At 37.0% G+C, this 19,275-nt stretch overlaps 1 protein-coding gene across 12 annotated transcripts in view; it reads left to right on the top strand.

Moving 5' to 3' along the window:
• The window catches only part of MBD5 (methyl-CpG binding domain protein 5), a 429,916-nt gene that overhangs the window by 155,962 nt on the left and 254,679 nt on the right, over positions 1–19,275 (top strand). The window lies entirely within an intron of this gene.

The raw sequence follows: 19,275 nt of genomic DNA on the forward strand, positions 1-19,275 counted from the left end.
ATTTGACTTGCTGAACCTGCTTACTTTTTATCACTGGCCCTGTCTGAGGGATCTCCCAACCACATTCATTCATATTCAGACACAAATTTTTATGCCATACCACCATCTTGACAGGAAGTGTCAGATTTTATTTACCACAAGCTGTTGATAAAATTGATATATTATTGTGGAAGAAAGCAAATCAATTAAGAAGAATGGAGAAGTAGCTTCCATCAACTCTGTGAGCACAACTCAGTCTGTAGTGTTTAACTTGGAAAAATAATTAAACAAAAACTACCATCCACTGCACTTTCTTTTTAATGTGTTCATTGATCTGTTCTTTAACCATGATAAGAACTTGGCCTTTAACAGCTCCAAGAACCATGTCAGTTTCAGACTCACAGTATTACCTCTGAATACCAAACCTCTTCTCATTATTTCTTGAGTCCTCCAAAATAGGGTTTGACCTACTGGATGGATCCTTTCACTTAGCATGTTCTGTTCATACCTCTGGTGATTTTGTGCTTACATTACTAACCAAATTTTTTAAATACATTTTGGTAAAATTCTAAGTGAGATTATGAGGGTTACAAATTATAAATAATGTTGAGTATCAGGTGGGTATAATGGAACCTGTAAATGTGACCTCTAAATGGGCCACTTCTGTTCAGCTCTAGAATCCTTTTTTCTAGGTGGAAATAAAAGACCAGTAAAAATCATATCTTATGATTTATTTCAGAAGAAATCAGAAATACAGATTTTTTGAGAAGTCCTAATTTTTCAATATCAGCATAAAATTTTGCCAGTGAAAAAATCTACTTTTGCTACTGTGTGAGCCAAATAAAACAGTTTATAGCCTCTGGTAGGGGAATTTCTTTCCTTTGTTCTATGTTTCTTTATTCTTTTAGAATGCAAAAACTAAGAATCTGTTTGTTCATTTTAATTTGTAGTTAGTAGCATAGTGATTTTGCTAGTTTTCTGTGATGGCTATTATTGTCAGAAATGACTTCTCTTGAAAATATAAATGATATAAATACTACTTATTTTTAATTCATTTGTACAGTTATATATGGTGAGTTGGTTACTTGGAACAGCTATTCAATTGTTTCCTGAATTATAATAATTAGACAGTTATTTTTATAGTTTCCTCATCTCCACAGTCTAAAACAGAGCCTTCTGACTAAGGAAAAGAAAAAGGAATCTTTTTTTTTTTATTGGACCTTTTGTAAAGAGAACAGTAAATCACACCCCTCAGCACATGGCACATTGTCATCACTGGACCATGCAAAGCACTTATTTATTTATTTATGTATTTTCATTTATTCTCATTTTCATTCCCATGCTCCTGACCTCAATCTATAGGCAACCATTCTCATGTGATGGTCTAAAATAACATCTCCCTCACTGTTCTCTTTGGTTTGTATGTAATATTTTCCTAATACAGAAAGTATATAATACAAGCATTATACTTGCTTTCCGTATTAGGAAAATACTTGTATACAAGTATAATACTTGTATTATATACTTTCCATATTAGGAAAATACTTGTATACATGTATTTTTAAAAAATTTTAAATGGAAATGTTCAAATAAATATAAAAGAACAGGGAGAATAATATTTTGAACCTCCATGTGCCCATCTCTCACCTTCAGCAGTTACCTCATGGCTGAGCTTGTCATAACTGTATCTCTACCCGACCCCTCCCCCATTTGTACTCATGAAATTTTAATATGTATAGATAGTATTGTGCTCTGTATCTCATTCTGGTTCCTACTATTTTATATGACCTAACCTTAGGTTTTTTTATTTATGTATGTAGATGTGTCTACATTGCTTCTAACTGCTGCGTAGTATTCCACGATTTGTAGCTACCATGTTTTAACTATCCATATTTACCACTGATAGCTACCCGGTTGCTTCCAATTTCCTATTATAACAAATGCCTGTTGAACATCCTCACACTTGTCCTTTTATGGAATTCTGTGAGGATTTCTTTAGGATGTATACCAAAGATCAGAATTGCTGGGTAATAGGATATATGTTTATATTTAATTTAACCAAGTGCTGCTAGATGCTCTACCAGATAAATACTTTGGTCCACACTTTCCCCAGCAGTAACCCTTCATTGCCACCTATCCCTGCATTATCTAGCTTTCTCACATTTTCAGTCTAATGTGTATAATTTTATAGCTCAGTGTTTTAATTTGAATTTCCCTCATCACTAATGAGTTTGAGCATCTCTTTATATTGTTGTTGCCCTTTTGGCTTCCCACTTCTGAAATTGGCTGTTAACATTTTTTTCATATTCATTCTTATCTCTCGACTAATGTTTTTTAAGAATTTGTTTTATATTTCAGATACTCATTTTTGTTGGTTTGAAATAGTAAAACATTTCTGCTTGTCTTCTGCCAACTTTTTGATTTTGTGCATGATGTTCCTTAAGTAGACATTAATATTTTAAATATTCAGTTAAAAACATTTTTTTGATGTGTATTGTTGGTATACAAAAATGCCACTCATGTTTTAAAACTTGATCTTGGTTCTGGCAATGTTTCTGAACTCGTGTTCTTAGTAGGTTGTTCTTTTTTCTAGATAGAGTATTTTATATCGATTACAAATAATGACAGTTTTATTTCTGTACTTTTTATCTGTACATTTTTACTTCTTTCCAATATCTTTGGTCAGTTCCTTGGGAACTGTGTTAAACAGTTGAAGTGACAGTGGGCATCTTCCTCTTATGCTCAACTTAAAGAGGATGCACCTAATTTCTTAATCTAAGTATAATGTTTGCTAAAACTTTTTAACATATAACGTTTAACAAGTTAAGAAAGTTTCTTCTATTTCTAGCTTACTGTGCATTATCATAAATAGCTATTGAGCCCCATAAAATGATTTTTTATGCATCTGTTAAAATAATCATATGATATCTTGTGGTATATTAATGTTATGAATTATATGGATAGAATTTTTACTGTTAAACAACCCCTGCTTTCCTAATTTACAAACTACTTGATCATGGCATATCATTTTTACTACACTATTGTATTTGATTAACAAATATTTTATTTAGGATTTTAGAATATACATTCTTAAGTGAAATGTGCTATAATTTTCTTCATTTTCCTCATCTCGTTTCACATTTAAGATTACACGAACCTCATAAAATGAGATAGGCAGATTTTACTCTTTTTCTTTATCTGGAACAATTTTATGATGTATGAATTTATTGTTTCTTAAATGTGTGTTAAAATTCATGTAAAACTTTCTGGTTCTGAGGATTTTTGAGAGATTTTTTAGAAGCTACTCTGCTTATGCCTTTAATGCTCTTTGGTCTATTTAATAGGTTTTTTTTCCTCAGCCTCTTCCCAGTCCCCTTCCCATGACACCTGAAGTTCTCCCCATCTGCAAGTATTACCCAAACCCAGTGTCCTTTGAGTCAGAAAATACCCATACAATCCTGATGTCCACTTTCCAACTTAGCCATGTAATGGTCACCCCCTTTAGGACTGACCAGGGACTCAATGTCCTAACCCTGACCAGGGCGCGCCCATCTGCCCAGTCCTGCTTCACTCGCGCCCCCGCTGCCACATACCTAAATTAATCCTGTACTCCAACAGATTTCGACTTTCCTATAACCAAAAACTTTGGTTAATAATGCCCTGAATTGACTTCTTTATATCTCTTAAAACTGTTGCCATACTTCTGAAAAATATTTTGACAAAGGAATAAATAAGGTATTATGTTCAGGGAAGGTAAGTGTCGGGGGAAAATGAGGCAATCAACTGTTCTAACATTCTTCACAGTATAAACCAAATTATAGTTAACTCTGGAAGGTTGTCACTTTCCCTCCAGAGTTTGAAACATTATAATAAGCATGTATTATCAAAAAAAAAAAAATGAAGGGTATCTCCACCTAACAAAAAGTGGAAGTTCTTAGACCTACTAACAAAAATATATTGTCAATGAAAATATAATGCTTAATGTAATTTTAATACATTTGAATGTGCTTTCACCACCTTAATTCAGTTTTTCTCACACACTTTGACAGTGTATCTTTATGTCTTTTTGAAAAATGTGATATTTATATCCTCTCTAAAATGATTCTTGTACACCCTGTCATCCCTTTTCTCCCTCACCTTCTCTGTCTCCATCACGTTGCTATTATCTACTTTAAATTCTAAGCTATGATAATCAAATTTTCTTTTCCTTTGCTGTTAACTTTTTTTCTTTCTCTTTTTTTGGGGGGCAGGGCGTATGTAATCCTTTTATTAGCTCTTCATAGGTTATTACAACATTTCATTTTTTTAATTCTTGTTTATTCTATTACAGTATTCCCAGTTTCCCCCCCCCCTTTGCCATCCTCTCTCCAGCCCACCCCCCACTCCCACAGTCCATCCATCCCCACACCGTTGTCCATGTCCGTGAGTCATTCATACATGTTCTTTGATCCCTTCCCCTTCTTCCCACCATTCCCCTCATGCTCCTTACCTCTAGCAGCTGTCAGTGTGTCCCTGTTTCCATGTCTCTGGTTCTGTTTTCCTCATTAGTTTATTTTCTTCATTAGATTCCTCATATATGAGAGATCATAGGCTATTTGTCTTTCACCAACTGACGTATTTCACTTAGAGTCTCTAGTTTCATCCATGCTGTTGCAAAGGGTAGGAATTCCTTCTGGTTGCCTTGTCCAGCATAGTATTCCATTGTAAATGTACCATAGGCTTTTAATCTGTTCATCTACTGATAAGCACTTAGTTGGTTTCCAACAGTCAGCTCTTGTAAATAGAGCTGCTTTGAACATAGGGGTGCATAAGCTGTTTTGAATTGATGTTTCAGGATTCTTAGGGTATATTCCCAGAAGTGGAATTGGTGGGTCATAAGGCAGTTCCACTTTTAATTTTTTGAGGAAACTCCATACTGTTTTCCACAGTGGCTGCACTAATCTGCATTCCCACCAACAGTGCACTAGGATCCCTTTTCACAAGGATTCCCATATCCTCTCCAGCACGTGTTATTTGTTGATTTATTAATGATAGCCATTCTGACTGGTGTGAGGTGATATCTCATTGCAGTTTTAATTTGCATCTTTCTGATGGCTAGTGATGCTGAGCATCTTTTCATATGTCTATAGGCCATCTGTATGTCCTCTTTGGAGAAGTGTCTATTTAGGTCTTTTGCCCATTTTTTAAATGGATTGTTTGCCTTCCTGGTGTTGAGTCATGAGTTCTTTACATATTTTGGAGATGAAGCCCATGTCTGATGTATTGTTGGCAAATATGTTCTCTCATACAGAAGATTCCCTTTTCATTTTGATGATAGTTTCTTTAGCCATGCAGAAGCTTTTAATCTTATGTAGTCCCATTTGTTTATTTTTTTCCCTTATTTCCCTTGCCTTAAGAGATATATTGGCAAAAATATTGCTGCGTGGGATGTCTGAAATTTCACTACCTATGTTTTCCACTAGGATTTTTATGGTATCATGACTATGTTTAAATCTTTTATCTATTTTGGTTGTATTCTGGTATATAGTGTAACTTGATCTATTTTCACTTTTTTGCATATACCAGTCCAGTTCTCCCAACACTATTTATTAAAGAGGTTATTTTTACTCCACTGTATGCTCATGCCCCCTTTGTCAAATATTAACTGACCACATTGAGATGGGCTTATTTCTGGGCTCTCTATTCTATTCCCTTTGGTCTATGTGTCATTCTTATGCCCATACCAGACTGTTTTGCTTACATTGGCCTTGTAGTATAGTTTAATACAAGGTATCATGATCCCTCCAACTTTCTTCTTCTGTCTCAAGATTGCTGTGGCTATTTGGGGTGTTTTTGGTTCCACATAATTTTTGAAGTATTTGTTCTAGGTCTGTGAAATATGCCATTGGTATTTTAATAGGAATTGCATGGAATCTATAGATTGCTTTGGGTAGTATGGACATTTTAATGATGAAAATTATTCCAATCTATGAACAGATTATGTGCTTCCATTTATTTCTGTCTTCCTCAATTTCTTTCTTCAGTATTCTATAGTTTGCCAAGTACAGGTCTTTTACCTCCTTGGTTAAATTTATTTCTAGGTACTTTATTTTTTGTTTTTGCTATAGTAAATGTGATTTTGCATTAGTTTCTCTTCCTGATAGTTCATTGTTGGTGTACAAAAATACAATCGATTTCTGCATATTGACTTTGTATCCCACTACTTTGCAAATTCACTTACTAAGTAGAGTAGTTTTTATGTGGAGCCTATAGGGTTCTCTACGTACACCATCATGTCATCTGCAAATAATGACAGTTTTACTTCCTTCTTTCCAATTTGGATGCCATTTATTTCTTCTTCTTGTGTGATTGCTGTGGCTTGGACTTCCAGTACTATGTTGAATAAGAGTGGTGAAAGTGGACACCCTTGTGTTGTTCCTGATCTCAAGGAAAACACTTTTAGTGTTTGCCCATTGAGTATGATGTTGGCAATAGGTTTTTCGTATACGGCCTTTACTATGTTGAGGTATGCTCCCTCTGTTCCCACTTCGCTAAGTTTTTTTTTATCATAAATGGGTGATAGATTATATCAAATGCTTTTTCTACATCTATTTGATCATGTGATTTTTGTCTTTCATTTTGTTTATGTGATGTGTCAGATTTATTGAGTTGTGAATATCTTTTTAATATATGTTAGATCCAGTTTGTTAGTATTTTGTTGAGGATTTTAGCATCTATGTTCATCAGAGATATTGGCTTGTGATTTTCTTTCTTTGTTGTGCCTTTACCTGGTTTGGGGATTAGGATAATACTGGCCTTGTAAAAAGAGTTTGGGAGTCTTCCCTCTTCTTGAATTTTTGGGAATAGTTTGAGAAGGATAGGTGTTAGTTCTTTCAGTGTTTGATAAAATTCTCCTGAAAAGCCTCTGATCCAGGACTTTTGTGTGGGGGTAGTTTTTTCATCACTGCTTCATTTTTGCTAGTTGTTATTGGTCTATTCAGGTTTTCTGTCTCTTTCTGATTAAGTTATAGAAGGTTGTATGTTTCTAGAAATTCTCCATTTCATCCAGGTTGTCCAATTTTTTGGCATATAGTTGTTCATAGTAATTTCTTATAATCCTTTGTATTTCTGTGGTATCAATCGTTACTTCTCCTCTCTCATTTCTGATTTTATTTATTTGAGTTCTCTTTTTTCCTTGATGAATCTGGTAAACAGTTTGTCAATTTTGTTTATCTTTTCAAAGAACCAGCTCCTGGATTCATTGATCCTTGAATATTTTTTTTTAGTCTCTATGTCATTTAATTCTGCTCTAATCTTGATTATTTCTTTCCTTCTGCTTGCCCTGGGCTTTGTTTGTTGTTGTTCCTCTAGTTCTTGCAGATGGAGTTTAGGTTGTTTATTTGAGATTTTTTCTGTCTTCTTTATGTTGGCCTGTGTTGCTATGAACTTCCCTCTCAGGATGGCCTTCACTGTGTCCCATAGGTTTGGGGTTGTTCTGTGTTCATTTTCGTTTGTTTCTGATACTTTCTGATTTCTTCCTTGGTCTCATTGTTAACCCACTCATTATTCAACTTCCATGTATTTGAATGTTTTTGAATATTTTTCTTGAGGTTGGTTTCTAGTTATAAGCCGTTGTGATCTGAGAAGATGCTTGATATGATTTCAATTTTCTTGAATTTGTTAAGGCTTGTTTTGTGTCCTGTCATGTGGTTCACCTTTGAGAATGATCCATGTGAGTTTGAGAAGCATGTGGATTTTACTTCCTTGGAATGAAATGTTCTATAAATATTATTTAAGTCCATTTTATCCAGAGTGTCATTCAATTCTGCAATATATTTGTTGATTTTTTGGTTGGGAGATCCATCTATGGTTGACAGTGGGTTGTTAAAATCCCCTACAATGACTGTATTGCTGTCTGTCCCTTAAAGTCCTTCAGCATTTTCTGTGTATATTTAGGTACACCTGTATTGGGTGCATATATGTTTACCAGAGTTATATCCTTCTGTTAGACTACTCCCTCAAGTATTATGTAGTAACTTTGTTATGACTTCGCTTTGAAGTCTTTTGTCTGATGTAAGTATTGCTACCCCAGCTTTTTTTTTTTTCATGTCCATTTGCATGGCATATTTTTTTCCATCCCTTCTCTTTCATCCTCTGTATATCTTTTGCTCTGAGGTGAGTCTCTTGTAGACAATACATATGGGGGTCATATTTTCTTATCCCTTCAGCTACTCTATGTCTTTTGGAGCATTCAATCCATTTACATTAAGGTTATTATTGATAGGTACTTTTTCAATGCCATTTTTTCCCTTTGTACCTGTGCCCCCCACCTCTCTATTTCTTCTTCCTAAAGCCCATCTTTTAGCAAATCTTACAGTGCGGGCTTGGTGGAGATGTACTCTTTTAGCATTCTTTTGTCTGGGAACCCCTTTTATTCCTTTTATTTTAAACGAGAGCCTTGCTGGATAGAGTAGTCTTGGTCGTAAGTCTATGCTTTTCATTACTTGGAGTATTTCATGCCAGTCCCTTGTGGCTTGTAGTGTTTCTGTTGTGAAATCAGCTGGTAGCCTTATGGGACCTTCTTGTATGTTACTAGCTGTCTCTCCCTTGCTGCCTTAATGATTCTTTCTTTGTCTTTAAATTTTGCCATTTTGATTATAATGTGACTTGGTGCTTCTTTGGATTCATCTTGATTGGTACCCTCTCTGCTTCCTGGACTTGCATGACTGTTTCCCTCACCAAATTCTGGAAGTTTACTGTCATTATTTCTTCAAACAGGTTTTCTATCCCCTTCTCCTTTCCTGCCCCTCTGGTATCCCTATGGTGCGAATATGGTAACATTTTATGTTGTCCCAAAGCTCCCTTAAACTGTCGTCTGAGTCTTTTTTCATTTTGTTGCTCTGACTGGGTGTTGTTTTTTTTTTAAACCTTGCCTTCCATCTCACTGATTTGATCATCTGTTTCTTCTAGTCTGCTTTTAATTCCTTCTAGTGTGTTCCTCATTTCAGAAATTGTATTCTTCATTTCCAACTGGTTCTTATTCAAGATTTCTATGTCCTTTTTCATGTTGATACAGTTCTCACTAAGTTCTTTGTAGTTTCCCCTAAGTTTCTTGAGCATACTTATAACCACTACTTTGAACTCTGTGTCTAAGAAATTGCTTTCCTCCATTTCACTTAGCTTTTTTCTGGAGATTCTTCCTTTCCTTTATGACTTGTTACCTTGTCTCCCCATTTTAGTTGTCTCTTTCTGTTTATTTCTATGTATTAGATTGACTTGCTTTGACTCTCTGCCTTGTGGAGTGGCCTTGTGTGTCAGGAGTCCCAGGGGACCTAGTGGTGCAGATTCCTTGATCTGATCCGGATGCTCTATGTATGACCTCTCTGTGGGTTATGTGGACTCTCCTGTTATATTTGTGTCCGATTATTATTGGCCTGTTTGTTGGTGGGAACTCCCCTCCATCTGTCTAAGAGACTCTACCCCTACCATGTATGGTCTACAGCTGTGTAGGTGCTGTCAGAACAGAGCAAAACAACACAAGAGCAACACCAAAGCAAGCAACCACACCTTACCACCACAGCAGTATCAACTACAAGAGAGCAAAGAATAATAACAGAGGAAAGCAAAATGTAACAGTAGAGAAGAGGAAAAAGGGAAGAGACTATGAGAAAACCAAAGGAGAGAAAAGTGATTATGAGAGGAGAAAAAGGAAAAGAACTACCACTTGTAATGAATTGATAGAGGAGAACAGGGAAAGGAACACAGAAAAAGTAACAAAAATAATAAAAGAAGAGGGAAAGGGAACAGTAGAATAAACAAAGATAAGATTAGGAGATATAAGAAAAATTAGAACACCAAAAATAAAATTAAAAAATAGATTAAAAGATAAATAAAAAAGCTATGAAAGAGAAAAGATACTTAAGATAATAAAAAAACCAAGTGGATTTTTCTCAGCACAGTTTTGATCTTGCCTTCCAGTTTCTCCCTCTGGATGCTGCTCTGATGTCTGAGTCTGATGTAAGCCAGGGTCAGGTGCTGTACATGTCTGGCCCTTGGCTGCCTTTTCGAAGCTGCAGGTGATCCATAGTTTGTCACTGACTCCTCCGGGCTTGGTGGCTCCTAGGTTGGGCAAGCTGCTCTGCAAAGCTGGCTTTCATCAGCGCAAAGCTGGCTTTCATCAGCCCTGGGTCCTGTTTGTCAGCAAATGTCCCAAGTCACCACAGGGTCTGCCTCTGCCTGTCTCTGCCTGCTGGTCTGCTGTCAATCTTAGACTAGTCGCAGACCTGACTATTTGTAAGAGGACTTCTGGCAGAAGCAGGAGGCTGTGATACCTGTATCTCCCATAGCAGGTGCCTGTCAGACTTCAAGAAAGGTGGTGTTCCCCCTCCCCGGAGCCACTAGTCTGGGTCTGTCCAGGAATTATTTCCCTGTACTCAGCAGAGCAGGGGCCCTAGCAGGCTTTCAGAGCCCAGATTTTGGGTGTGCTGGATGCCAGGAGGGTGTTTCTGTGGCTCTCCCATGAGGGGGGAGCACCAGTTTCCCAGGATAGTGTATGGATTGGCTGACCCTATCGCCAGTCTCTGACGACACCTGAGTCTATTTATGTTGCTCTCTCCTCGGCAAGGGTTAAGATGCAAGATGGGAGAAAAGAAAGGAGAAAAAAAAACAAAACAGAACTCCAAGACAAAGCAATACTGCAAATGGAACAAATAAAGTTGCTGAGTGAAGCAAACAAGGTTTCAGAGGTAGTGGCAGGGGGATTTCCACAGGGTGAGGGGAGTGGTGTCCCGCAGGGTAAGGTAATTGATTTTCCTCTTGGAGGGGCTAGCTCTTCTCAAGAAAGATGGCTGCTGTGGAGCCTAGGTATATCCAGACCCTGAAAATCCCATAACCACTCCCCAATACTCTCCCCAGTGCCTCCCACTCCACACTCTCCTGGCAGGACTCCAGTCCATGTCACCCTCCCTTCCCTGGAGCCCAAGGTGGGTAGCCGCAAACACAATACCTGTGCTTTGCCCCTTTAAGGAAGAAAAAAAGATGGTGGGTTTGTCTCCAGCAGTTTTCCTCTCTCCCCAGAGTGGAGAATCCCTATGGTGCAGACTCATGATCCAAATGCTCTAGGAATGTCCCTTCTGTGGGTTATGTGGACTCTTCTGTTGTATTTGGGTCCTGATTTTTACTGGCCTATTCATTGGTGGGAATTTTCCCCCATCCAGCTGACTGTGGAGCTCAACCCCTACACAACCACCTCTGCTTTGAGGGCTTCTAGGTGTGGGTTGGATCCCAGGTCAGGGCACACAGAAGAGTCCTCCTATTGATGCCTCTCCCCCTCTCTCCCTAATCAATAGATTATACCCTGTATGCACCGCCTTCTTTCAAGTCTCATATCATCCTGCTGAGGTGGGGGAAGGGGAGAGTCCAGCAGCAAAACTATAACACTGGATGGTGGCAGGATGCTCCTGCTGCTGCCTCCACTGAGTCTCAGCCTCCAGCCCTTGCCACTGTGCTCCCGCCGTGTTCTCTGCAGCCAGTGCTGTTCTGGCCACCTCTCTCCAGCCCTGGTGCTCCCTGCCCCTTGGGCAAAGCACAGCCTCCTCAATCAAACTGTCCTGGTCACAGTTCCAGCAGCACCCAGTGCTGGGGAGGCCATAGCCCCCTCCCTGCCAAGTACTGCAGCCCTGGGTAGGGTGGAGGGCACAGAGACAAGTCCCAGCACTGAGGCATGGCTGCTTTGGCAGCTTCTTCCTGAGGAGGATATTGTATTTTCCTCAGAATGGCTCCCATTCCAAATCTGCACAGCCAGACAGGCCAAGCTGGGCTGCAGTGGCAGCAGCAGCTCTGCCAGGCAAGCTAGGGCCGCCCACCCCTGAGTGCCCTCTCAGGTGGGCAGTCACTTGCACATGCCTACTCACACCTGCTTTCACTCACACTCAGCTGGATTTTTGAGTTGATTGCTCCCACAAGACCCGTGCAGGGCTGAGAGCAAGCTGACAGAGCTTTCAGCTACTCTGTGGCCATCTTGGAACTCCCCCTACCCTTTCTGTTAACTATTTTTAAAGACAAGAAACTTTATGAAGATATTTAATCAGCTTTACCTTATACTTCTTTTAAATATTTTCTGGATTTGTTTCTCTTTCTATGTGATCATTTCTTCAACAACAGTTTTCTGAGGCATCGGATGCTTGAAAATATATATTATATCATAATTAAAAGACTGCACAGCTATACATAAAACTCTAGGTTTTAAGTCTTCAATACTTTGAAAATCCATGGCCCTTTTGTTTTGTTCTTGCTGTCATTTTTTTAAAATACATTCCTTATATTTTTATTTTTCTCTCTGTGTCCTTGTTATTTAGATGTTAACACTGACCATCCATTAGCCTTTCTCTATGTTTTTTATGTTTTTGTCCTTTGCTTAGTTTTTTTGTTTTTGTCCTTTGCTTAGTCTTTTGAAGATTTCCTCAAACTGGTCCTAAAGGGATTAATTTATTCCTCATTTTAATTCTACTGTTTATTTAATCTGTTTCAATTATTAGATTATCCATACCTATATTTCTACTTGCTTTTTTGTTTGCTTGTTTTTATTATGTATAGCTATGCTCCCTTCTTTTTTTAGTATGTTTATTATGCTAATTTTAAATTCTTGAGCCATCAGAGCTAACATTTCTGCTTTTCTTAGACTCTGAATGCCAGTATGTTAATTTTCTTAGGAAATAGTTACACTCTTTAAAATGTCTTCATATTTTGACCTGTAAGATCATTTTCCCTGGGGTATGTTGACTACTCTGTTTGGCATTATATATGGTGAAAGGCTAGCACCCAGTTCATGTCATTCTCAGTGAGCTCAGAGGAAGGGTGCTAGGTAGAAAAGCCCAAGTCTACCTGAGAAATGACCGTTGATAATTAGTCAAGTTAACATAATGATGCCTCAAGTCTGTGCTTTACTATCTCCCTTTTCTCCCTCATCCCACCATGGAAAAGCAGCATCCGCAGCCAGTGATTGCATTTCACCAGCTCTAGAACTTGGTAGGAAGGGGTAGGAATATGACAGAGTGAGTTAGTCCCCACATGTTTTTCTCAGCTTCTTAAAGTACTCTGTTTATTTCTGATGACATTTGTACAGTCCCTACAGATGTGGAAATAGTCAGTTTGTATCTCAAGGCAATAACAGGAAAGAATTAAAAACAGAAAAGCAAAACTCTAATAGTTTGTTCTCTGTATTGTCCTCCCACAGCCTAAAGGCTGCCTCCTGCCCTGGAACCCCAGGTTCCAAGGCCCAAGAACATTTACCAGTTCAAAATAGTCCTCTTCACCACCTTGCCTTCCCTAGAGATTTTGAGTTTTCTTATTTTTGGTTTTTTTCCCTCTCTGTAGTTTCTGTGGGAGTTGATCCTTGGAGAGGAACCCAGCAGGTTTTCTAGTCCAACATCTTGGTGTTACGTTTCTGGAAGAAACTCTAACCAAAGCTTTACATTTTTGTGTGCCCTTTAACCCAGAGACCATGTTTTGATAAATTTCTTCTAAGTGTATTACCAAGAATGATTTTATCATAATATTTGAAAACAACTTAATTGTCCTATAATAGGAGTTTGTTAAATAAATGTATATTCATAGAATAAGCTATTCGGAGATAATACACTATTGAATATCTACACACACATGGACAAAATGTAATAGAGATTATCTTTTCGTAGAACATAATGGAGGGATTTATTTTTGCTGGGTTTTTTTCTACTTCCCCAAATTTCTAAAATAAGCATATATTGCTTTTGTACTCCAAATTAATATACAAATATATATTTTAATAACATCAATGATCAGCTGAAGTGTGGGGAGTTGGATGTACCAAACATTTAGTTTATGTTTTTCTTTTCTATTTGTTCACTTTAGTTTTGTCTGAAAGTTTGAAGTCAAAGGGGAAAAAATATGTATTGGTTTATATAATTTTCATTGCCTTATCAAAATAAAGAAGCTAATTCATCTGAAAGAGCAGACATTTTTCTCTTAAAGATATAAAGAATAGTGGACATCACAGTTATGTTTATTTAGTACTGTTTATTTAGAAGGCTTACTTGACCTTTCTGGGCTTGCATAAATATTCATTACATGTGGATATTCAGCATTATTTGTATAACTGTATTAGAGTACTTTACAGACTAATTATATTATGTCCTTGTCTCCAACTGTAATATCCTTATGAAGAAGATACTGTGCCAGCTTGCTCATGCATCCTCATACATATGGCACATGGAAAATTAGGAATGGGAAAGGGTGACTGGGGCTGGCAGTTAGATCATTGGTTTAGTTTCAGTTTAGTAGAATAGTAAAAGTACAGTACATAAAGTCACAGAGAATAACGTAAAGGAAACTGAATGGAAACAGTCACATTCTTTCATGTAGTTTGTCTGCACGAGGGTAGCTTGCAGTATCATGAAGGAAATACTTTACAGGGCTCTGAACATACCCCAAATCAAGTTGCCATCAGAAGAATAAAGAAAAACTAATATAGTGATGAAGAAAAGGGGCTCAAATTAAAATAGACTTGTGATTATTAAATAGCAGATTATTTTGCTGTTGAGGTTTGGCAAAAAGTTAATCACCTTGTTCTCCCTATGAGTCCTTCTCCAGATTTAGAGTAGACACACAGAGCCAGATGGGAAGACAACTAAATCCAGACACTTAAGGAAACTGTATTAGGAACATGTTACCCCCAAACCAAGAAATGATAGTCAATACAGACAGACCAAGAAATGACATTAATGAATTTGACAAAAACTTTAAAACAAATTGTGTACATATTCAAGGACTTAAAGAAAAGCATTAAAATTTTGAGACAAGTCATAAAATATACATTGATTAGCTTTAGAAATTCCCCCATCTGATATGAAGTATCCACTGGATGGGTTTAGCAATGCATTAGACACTACAGATAAAAGGCTTGGGCTTAAAGAAATTGTCCAAACTGAAGCATAGAGTAAGACAACTATAAAAATTTGAACAGCACATCACTGTCTTGGTGTATCATGTGGTAATAAAAAAATGTATAATTAGAGTTCCAGGAGGAGGAAATATTTGAAGAAGTGATGGCTGCAATCTGCATACATTTAATGAAAAATATAAACTTTAAAGTCCTAGAAAAACAGGAACTAACTCCAAACAGGAAAAATACCACATCAGGACACATATCTGAAAATCAGTGATTAAAGAGAGAAATCATAAGAGCCCATAAAAAAAAAGGTACATTACATACAAAACACAAAAGATGCAATGAAAATCAGAAAGTGTTAGAATGAAATTAAGGTCTGAAAGAAGAAAACTATAAACTTAAAATTTTATATCCAGCAAACATATCTAAAATAATGAGATTTTCAGACGAAACGTTAGCAACAAAACAACTGAAATAATACATGGCCAGTAAACAAAATGTTATAAGACATGTTAAAAGAAACCTGAAGGCAGAAGAAGGTACTTAAGTAGAACACAATTCACACAACAGAATGAAGAGACCCAGAAATGGCAAATATATGGGCAAATATAAGACTTTTCTTTCTGTTTAATTTTTTAAAAGATCATTGACTATTTAAATCAAAAACATTGATTAAAAATAAGAGCGATTATTGTGAGGTTTATGTGGAGTAAAATGTATGACAAGAGTGCAAAGAATGGGAGGGGGAAGGAAGTGTGTCATTAAGTTGTTATGTTATATAGGAAATGGCATACTATTAGTTAAAGGTAGCTTGTGGGAAGTTAAAGATACATTTCAAAACTCCAGAATAACCACTAAAGATATAAAATAGATGTAGCTAACAAGTCAATAGAGGAGAGAGTGGAATACTAAAAAACTGAATTTGTTCAAAAGAAGGCAGAAACAGAGGATGAAAGAAGACATAGGCTAAAAAAAAAAAAAAACCAGGGTGGCAGATTTATATCCAACTGTATGATAATTATCTTAAATGTAAGTTGTCTAAACACTCCAGTGAATTGGATTTTTTCATTAGACTGATTTAAAAAACTGTAAAGAATTCTGTGCTGAATGGGTTGACAAACTTCTTATTAAAGGACCAGATAGTAAATACTTTGTGCTTGTTTGCTGTTCCAACTACTTAATTCCTTCTTCTGTGATATCTCAAAAAACAGCCGTAGACAGAATGTAGACAATTGGATATGTCTGTGTTTCAATAAAACTTTATCTACAAAAACAAAACCAGCTGGCCCTTAGGCTGTAGTTTGCAAATCCCTGGTACAGTACATAGAGGAAGTGCATTTTAAATATAAAGGTGCAGATAAGTTAAAAGTAAAATGTACCATGCAAACACAAATCATCAGAAAGTTGAAGTGGCTAAATATTAGAGAACTCTTGGCAAGGAGAAAGACATCTTTACTAAAAGTAAAGAGGAAATTTATAATGATAAAAAAAGACAGTTTATCAAGAGGACACACTGCCCTAATTGTGTATGCACCTAACAAAGATCTTAAAAGTATATGAAGCAAAACCAAATAGAGTTGAAAGGAGAAATAGACAAATCCACAGTTAAAATTAGGTATTTCAACTTTCCTTTCTCAACAAGTGTTAGAAAATGTAGACAGAAATCCGGAATTAAACAGACCTTGCACAGCTGTAAAATCCAGCCTGACCTGACTGACATTTACAGAGCACACTCAGTAACAGCAGAACATACATTCTCTACCACTATGTGTGGAACATGCTCCATGATAGACCATGAGCTGGGCCGTAAAACAGGTCTCAGTAAATTTTAAAAGATTGAAATCATCCAGAATATGTTGTCTGTAAAAACTAGAATTAAGTTACTAATAACAAAAAAATATGTAAAATTCCCAAATATTTGGCAATTAAGTATCACACTTCCTAATTAACCTGTGCGTCAAGGAGAAACCATAAGAGACATTAGAAAATATTTTGAACTGAATGATAACACACAGCATATCAAAATTTGTGGAATGTACCTTAAGCAGTTCTTAGAGAGAAATACATCATTTTAAGAGAAGGAAAAGCAAATTAAATACATTACTAATTAGAAACAAGGAAATACTATAAAAGCATAAATAACTATTTAAGAGGTACCAAAAAAATAGAGAAAACCGGTGAAAACAAAAGGTGGTTTTTTGAAAATATTGATAAAATTGATAAATCTCTTAGTAAGCTGATCAAGGAGAGAGAAAGAGAGCGAACCATTAAAATCACCAGTGGGAAATCTAGGTAATGACAGCCTTTCTCTTCTTGAGTCACACTGTTGCTATGGCCTGGCTGCTCTTCCTCATCCCTGCTCCCTGGTGGCCCAGGTATCATTCTGGGATCTCTCTTCCTATTTCATGGTATTTCCTTTTACTCCCTCCTGTGTTAAAACTCCTGTTGCCTAAAACTTTAAAATATATATATTTAGAGAGAAGCGAAGGGAGGGAGAAAGGAGGAGAAATATAGATGTGTGAGAGAAACATCAATCAGTTGCCTGTTGCACGTTCCCCCACCAGGGCCAGGCCCTCAACCCAGGCGTGTGCCCTGCCCGAGAATCGAACTGGTGACCTTTCAGTTTTCCAAATGATGCCTAATCCACTGAGCCACACTGGTCAGGGAGCTTAAACCTTTTTTTAAGGTTTGCTCTCTCATTTTTGTGGAGCCAGTCCTCTAGGAGTATCATGAAAAAGGATGTACAGGAAATAATTTTTCACTTTCACTAAGCTTTAAATTTCTATAGATGTTAGATCTTTTTACTTTGGTTTCGTTTATGTTGCCTTAACCTGTTCTATTTTGTAAAGGTTATTAGGAATAGTTATTTAAATATGTTTTTGCACCACTATTAACAAATACTTTCTCTTTATTTAGTCTCTGTATCTACATGAGGGAAACATTCTGAAAAACAGTCTTTCATAAGAAAGGAAATTCAAGAAGATGTTGCTATAAAAAGAATTAACCCCCTCAGATAAGCTTTATTACCCAGAATTGTGTTTAGCAAGAAAGATGTATTTATCTGTGTAGATTACTTGTAAGTCACATTAAGATTTTTTTTATCACTAATATTAGCAAGGCATGGTATTTCTTGTGAAATGCAAGGAGGTAGACAGTCTGTCAGCCCAAGTGCTCAGAGGGAATCCGACCTGGAGTCAGCGCTGGTTCTTGTTATTTCATACAAATGTGAGTGACATTGCCTCATTCATCCGCAGTGGTTGGGACTTTTATGTGGTGTCAAACAAGGGGGATTTTTTTTCTAGGCCAAGTGGTGTGTGTGTGAAACATATATATGTATATATTTTATATATACATTACATAGCTTTTGAAGTATACGTCCATTAACATTTACCAAACTTTGGAAATTAGTGGTTAATACATGAAAAAATATGTGGCAGATTATATTTGCCAAAACTGGCCACAGAGGTATTTCTAATCCCACATGCTCTTCAGAACCTTTCTGCTTTGTCAACAAGAGGTGGAGTCTCTTCCCCCCTCTCTGAAATGTGGCTGCCTTGTTGAGTAAGTGCAATGGACACTAGGTAGCTTCAGAAACTTAGTCATAAAAGATACTAAGGCTCTGCCTGGTTCCCTCTCTCACTCAGGATGCTCCCCCTTAGAACCCAAACCCCCTTGTTGTGAGAAAGCCTAGGCCAAATGAGAGGCTACCACCACACCAGGCATACAGTTGAGCAAGTGTCAGATAAGTGCAGTCCCCGGCCTCTGAGAGGCCCCACCTGGCATCTGGTAGAGCAGAGACAAGCTATCTCTGCTGAATTCTGCCTGAACTTGCAGGCAGTGTAAGCGCTGTTTGTTATGCAGCAATAAGTAACTGGTGCAAAAAGGGTTCTGTTTTCAAATAAGTTTGGAAAACCTTATTGAACAGCAGAGGAAGTTTCTTTGCTACAGCAAAGCCTTTAGTGTGCTAATATGTGCGATGCCCTCCAAGAAGACATGGAGTATGTACTTGCATAGAGCATCTCATGTATCATTTGAGAATGCATCTCCATAGTCATCATTGTAAGGGCTGTATTCTACTGATAAACCATCATGCTCATCTTCATTCTTCTGTGCTTGAAGAGTTAGGTTATTTATAACATTTTGCTGTTACATGTGTTTTGGTAAAAACTTGCTTTCTCTTTTAGTTATTTCCACAGACTCTATTCTTTGGAGTAGAATTACTTTGCTCTCACATCTAAAATGTCTAATGACTGCCTACATTAACTTCAAAGAAATTAAAATATTTTATATTACCATAATCAGTATAGATTGTATCTTTTTTTCAAGCCCCTTGGTAAGGTTTAACATTTTCCTTTTTCTTTTTTCATTGCTAAAATGTAAAGTTGAACTAC

Source organism: Desmodus rotundus, chromosome 2 (genome assembly GCF_022682495.2).
Source record: "Desmodus rotundus isolate HL8 chromosome 2, HLdesRot8A.1, whole genome shotgun sequence".
Classification (NCBI taxonomy): Eukaryota; Metazoa; Chordata; class Mammalia; order Chiroptera; family Phyllostomidae; genus Desmodus; species Desmodus rotundus.